This window comes from Solanum tuberosum, unplaced genomic scaffold (assembly GCF_000226075.1).
Source record: "Solanum tuberosum cultivar DM 1-3 516 R44 unplaced genomic scaffold, SolTub_3.0 scf00462, whole genome shotgun sequence".
In the NCBI taxonomy this organism is placed as follows: domain Eukaryota; kingdom Viridiplantae; phylum Streptophyta; class Magnoliopsida; order Solanales; family Solanaceae; genus Solanum; species Solanum tuberosum.
Window position 1 is genome coordinate 432,204 of NW_006239385.1, and position 6,687 is coordinate 438,890.

A 6,687-nucleotide genomic window follows, 5' to 3' on the forward strand; every position below is an offset into this window, starting at 1 on the left:
CTTTATCTATTATTATATGTTGCACAAGTTAATATAAATACTCGTAATTGAAATAGTTATCGATAATTTTTCCCTTCCCTCTAATGGAATTAGACTTAACACTAATGACGTGTTGTTAAATAGTGTAAGAATTGACGCATTATCACTTGAATATATTCCGTCAGAAATATTATTGAGTTCTTTTAACAATCCTTTTGTAATCGATCTTTTCGTCAATTCTGTATGTGATCTCATAACAATGTACATCTAGAAACGTCATCTTAAAATTATTTAAGCTTAATCACCAAAATTCAGGGTGATGTAACTGTATATTTTTACAAGAACTATTCTTATCCTAAAAGATATGAATCATATATATATATATATAACGACCCGAACCGTCATTAATTAGGAGAGACAAAAATCCGGGGAAAATCTAAGCAATTTCTTTGCCACAGTGGGCCATATGCCGCTAGGGCGGCAGCGCCATGGCGGGGTAAGTTGGTGCCAGAGCGGGATAAGCGGCACAAAACGTAAATTACGAGAACTCCTATTTTCTTCATATTTTTAAAATACCTCATTAATTCGTAAAACACCTTAGAAACGTCAGAAAAGCTGCTGTAAGCTTGGGAAGGTAGGAGAAGAAGAATTCTAACATGATGATGACGATATCATGCGAATTCTTGGCCAAATCCACCATCGCGAAGCGGGGAAAAATGGAATTGAACTCAAAAACTCAGTGCAATTGCTTGGCGCCCAGGTCGGCTAGGTTTTACGATTGAGTAGTTATAAATATGTTCTTACTACATAATATATGTAAATCAATGGTAGGATTGTGTATTGACCTTCGTATACCGAGGAATTTCCATGAATAATCCCTAGAATTCAAAGTATGTGGGTTTATGCCTTGTGAGGAGGAATTGATGAGTTGTTAGAAAACCTAGACTTGCTATCATGGATAGAATTGGGTCAAGAATAAGGATATGAAATCAGGTGTGGAACTAGATTTATGAATGTATGCTACATCCGATAAGTTAAAGTGACAGAATTGAGGAATTATGATGAATTGTGATTAAACCCTAATAAGAAACCCTAATGATGAACTAGGGCTGAGTATGGTCAATTATTATATATGTGATAAGGATTGAGGAGTAATTCATAGGTGATGGTTGTGATACTATGTTTGTGTGATGCATTCTTGTTCTTGCTTCATTATGATACTTGTATGTATATGAATGTTGCAATTTTAATCATACTTGTTGTAAATGAGATATATGAATTATCATTACCATGAAATCATGACTTAATTATATGATCTTGAAGATGTACTTGTGATTGCGATTGTGGTGTGTGATGGGGATCGGTTGCCACGTTCCGGCATAACCATGTGATCGACTGCCACGTACTGGCACGCTAACTTGGATCAGATTGCCACGTTCTAACATAAATACGGATCGATTGCCATGTTCTGGCATAATCACAGGATTGGCTGCCACGTTCCGGCACACTAACTTGGATCGGTTGCAACGTTCCGACATGCTAACTGTGTTGAGTTTGGGTTCCATGAGAGGACCTATGATGTGATATAAAATGTGAGTTGTTCGTTGTTCTTGTTCTTGTAGATAATATTGTATATGCTTGATTTACTCTTATGATTATAGCATTGTATTGGTTTGTATATGTTGTACTTAGTGGACACGTGTTATGACGATTTATAGTGGGTTGTAATGGCGAGAGTAGAGATAGTGTATGTGATGGAAAATGCTTGGGTGGATTTAACCTTGGGGGAAATAGATTAGGTTAGGGTTAAGAAAGCTTGAATTATTGTAGTATGTGACTATGGTGGGAAATGCGACTAGGAAGCAAGGTAGGACGTGCACGGTTAGTTGATTTGGCGGTGATTGTACTTGGGGATTTTGCTATGTGTTTAGAATGGTTAAGCTATGGTCAAGAATCCGGTAAGTGGGATTGATTGAAAAAGGGGTTAATATTCAAGGTGCTAGTGTTAATTGGGGTGTTCCCAAGAGAGAACAAAGGTGGAGAAGCAAGTGGTTCATTTCATGATCTTACTAGTTGGTTTCTTATGTTATGTGATGGGCGTCGGGTTGACTGATGATGCCTACCAGTACGTGTGTTTTGTACTGATACTACTATTGCTATGTCTTTTGACATAGTCTAGATGCAGGATTGGTGTCGTTTCATTAGGTGTAGACGAAGAAAATCTCCAGCAGCTTCTATTCTTCCTTCCGCATGGTGGAAGTTGTGTCTCTTATTTATCTTGTCTAGTTGTACTTCTAGTAGATCTTGTACCTGTTTAGACTAGATCCATGGGAGTTGTTTAGATTACTTTACAAGTTAAATAAAAAGTGTGTATAAAGGTATTATTTATAAAATCATAGTGTTATATTTATTTCTTTTTTCTTAAAATTTTTGCATGTTTTTACTATTGGGATATGAGGGTTCTCCTACTTAGGTGTTAGAGTGGGTGCCCTCACGGCCTGGTGGGTTGGGTCGTGACAAATTGGTATCAAAGCTTATGTTACCGGTCTCCCCGTACAAGAGCAAATGTGGACTAGACTCCTGCGGATTGGTGTGTTTACATCCACATCTAATCTTCAGGAAGTTAGGAAACATTCTAGGAAATTGTTCCACTCATTTTATCCTTTCGTGCGAAGTATCGCTTGTGGTATGAGTTGAGTCCAGTTGGTATCTCCCGATCCCAATTGGTATCTCAACGAAATGAACTAGACGTCGTTGATACGACTAAAGGGACACCGACAAGTTGATTGAAACTGGAAAGGTTCCAATTGGTATCTAGCCTTAGGGGCTTAAAAGGGCATGGATGACCAGTAATGGTCATCTATGGAACGAACTAACTAATAATTTGAATTTGTCTGGGTGTGGTGTCTTGGAATCTGTGAATGTGTGCTTCTTGTGGATTAAACTGACTGTGAATGTAAAGTTGAACTTGTTGAATGTGATGATGCGATTTCATGCATTATAAAACGTGTGACTGAACCTTATTATGTGCAATATGTTGGCTAATTGGTGTAAACTGTGCGAATTGTACATGTTGGGTAGTGTATCGTGGAAATTGATTTAGGGGTAGCTGATGACTTTTTCTAGTTTGAAGAATTACCGTGCATTTGTCTGGTAAAGCTGGAACCTTGGTGAAATTAGAGAAGATAGAAAAACCCCAGAAGAATCTTAGCAGAGGTTCTAGTTCCGTGTTAGCCACTGAGGCAGGATTATTCCCGCCAGGGCGGTGCCACTGGAGCGGGATTTCTCCCGCCAGGGCGGGATGAGGCGATGCAGAACCTCAAAATGTCTCCCTTGTTTTTCCTAGCCACAGTTTCAGACCCCGAAGGGTACCGAACAAGTCCTTATGATCCCTTCAGTGTTCAACAAATCAGAGAGAGGATATAAAACTTAGAAATCCACCATTTACTACGAAAAAGTCAGAAAAACAAGCATCCATGTGCTACAGAAACTTAAGAGAGGCGAAACATAGAGTAAGTGTCTAAAATTTACAAGTCAAAAAGGGCAAAGTAAAAAGAAATAGTCAGATCAAGAACCCTGAGAATGAGAAGTGTCGGTTTCAGAGACGAGGTCCTCCGGGTGCTTCTCGCCAGCCCAGGCCTCATTCAACATAGGGAACTCCCTGTAGTCCTCTGGATTGAGTAACACAAGAAAAGATGGCCTTAATAGTCTTCCATATCCGGTCCATTAGGCGGTCCCTCTCCGAACCCTTATGCCTCGCCCGGTGCAGCTGGCAATGGAGCATCTCGACCTCTAGGGCAGTGTTGGGTGGAACCGGAGTAAAGTCGGCACCTGAGCTCCCCATCTTCTTCCGGATAGCCTTGAGATCCTCTTCGACCCATGCACCGGAGAGTGGGTCCTCATTGTCCGAATCCACGGCCGCCTTACTGCTGCTAGCCCTGCCTGTCCTCCCTCTCTTGCTCCTAGAAGTAGAGCCCTGCCTAACCAAAAGAGGGTGAATGGGGGGACCCATAGGAAGTACCTCGTCAGCATCGAATAGGGGCACCCATGCCCATTTGCACAGGGCAGTGCTAAGGCTAGGGAGAAAGAACACCTTCTTGTTACCCCGATCGAACATCTTCCATTCCGAGATGATCTGCGCCCCCACGTTCAGTTGTATACCCTGTATCGTGCAGGCCACCACCAAAGCATGGGGAAAGGTCACGTCGGTACGGTTGCCCGACGGACGGATTCTCTTAGTCACCAAATGCAGCCACCTCTAAGCATCAGGTGATCAGTTTGTACTAGTAATAACTAGTAATACCCTCTGCAGTATCCCAGTATACCTGATCCCGGCACGTAGGCTCAACTAGCGTGTCCCTCAGCCACTCCAGGTCCATCTCCTGTATCTTGGTCTCGAATTCATGGTTCGGGACCTCCGGTACCTAAGGCCTCATTAATAACAGTGTCATTAAGGGAGATGTCAACTCCCTGAATACAGTGTTATAAATCTATGCTTACTACGTAATATATGTAAATCAATGGTAGGGTTGTGTGTTGACCTTCGTACACCGAGTAATTTCCATGAATAATCCCTAGAATTCAAAGTATGTGGGTTTATGCCTTGTGAGAAGGAATTGATGAGTTGTTAGAAAACCTAGAATTGCTATCATGGATAGAATTGGGTCAAGAATAAGGATATGAAATCATGAGTGGAACTAGATTTATGAGTGTATGCTACATCCGATAAGTTGAAGTGATTGAATTGAAGAATTATGATGAATTGTGATTAAACCCTAATAATGAACTAGGGCTGAGTATGGTCAATTATTATATATGTAATAGGGATTGAGGAGTAATTCGTAGGTGATGACTGTGATTCTATGTTTGTGTGATGCATGCTTGTTCTTGCTTCATTATGATACTTGTATGTATATGAATGTTGCAATGTTGATCACACTTGTGGTAAATGAGATATATGAATTATCATTTCCATGAAATCATGACTTAATTATATGATCTTGAAGATGTACTTGTGATTGTGATTGTGGTGTGTGATTGGGGTCGGTTGCCACGTTTCGACATAACCATGGGATTGGCTGCCACGTTCTGACACACTAACTTGGATTGGATTGCCACATTCCGGCATAAATATGGATCGGTTGCCACGTTCTGACATTACTATGGGATTGGTTGCCACGTTCCGGGACACTAACTTGGATCGGTTGCCACGTTCCGGCATGCTAACTGTGTTGGGTATGGGTTCCATGAGAGGACCAATGATGTGATATAAAATGTGAGTTGTTCGTTTTTCGTATACTTGTAGATAATATTGTATATGCTTGATATACGCTTGTGAGTATAAGGTTGTATTGGTTTGTATATGTTGTACTTAGTTGACACGTGTTATGACGATTTATAGTGGGTTGTAATGGCGAGAGTAGAGATAGTGTATGTGATGGAAAATGCTTGGGTGGATTTCACCTTGGGGGAAATAGATTGGGTTAGGGTTAAGAAAGCTTGAATTATTGTATTATGTGACTATGGTGGGAAATGGGACGAGGAAGCAAGGTAGGACGTGTACGGTTAGTTGATTTGGCGGTGATTGTACTTGGGGATTTTGCTATATGTTTAGAATGGTTAAGCTATGGTGAAGAATCTGGTAAGTGGGATTGATTGAAAAAGGGGTTATTATTCAGGGTGATAGTATGAATTGAGGTGTTCTCAAGAGAGAGCAAAGGTGGAGAAGCGAGTGGTTTATTTCATAATCTTACTAGTTGGTCTCTTATGTTATGTGGTGGGCGTCGGGTTGACTGATGATGCCTACCAGTACGTGTGTTTTGTACTGATACTACTCTTGCTATGTCTTTTGACATAGTCTGGATGCAGGATTGGTGATGTTTCATTTGGTGATGACGAAGAAAATCTCCAGCAGCTTCTATTCTTCCTTTCGCATGGTGGAAGCTGTGTCTTTTACTTATCTTGTCTAGTTGTACTTCTAGTAGCTCTTGTATCTGTTTAGACTATATCCATGGAAGTTGTTTAGATTACTTTACAAGTTAAACCAAAAGTGTGTCTAAAGGTATTATTTATAAAATCACAGTGTTATAATTATTTCTGTTTACTTAAAATTTCCGCATGTCTTTACTATTAGGATATGAGGGTTCTCCTACTTAGGTGTTAGAGTGGGTGCCCGCACGACCTGGTGTGTTGGGTCGTGACAATATATATATATATATTATTTTTTTTTTAATTTGGTATTCCAATTAATAAGTTTATAATCACATTTTTACTATAAAAGCCCAGTTGTATGTGATCTCCTAACAATGTACATCTAATAACTTTATCCTAAAATATGTTTAATAAGAATTACCAAAATTTAAGTTGACATATGTATAAATTTTTCAAAAGTCATTCTTATCCTAAAAGATATCAGTAATTCTGACTATGGTGTGTCAATTAATAAGTCCACAAACAGATTTTACTATAAAAGCTGAATGCAATTTCTTTCATAGCCACCATCAAGAAAAAAAAATATTTTTTTACATAGTGTATTCCATCTCAAGCAAGGTTTCTACTTATTAACTTTATATTTACAAGATTTTTTAATGTGTGACTATATGCATGAATGGTTTAGTGAGATTATTTACTATTGTCAACTAATTATTATTTTTATTTTATTTAATGTGTAGCTAAAATGAATACTTTCATCAACCATAACAACAAGTT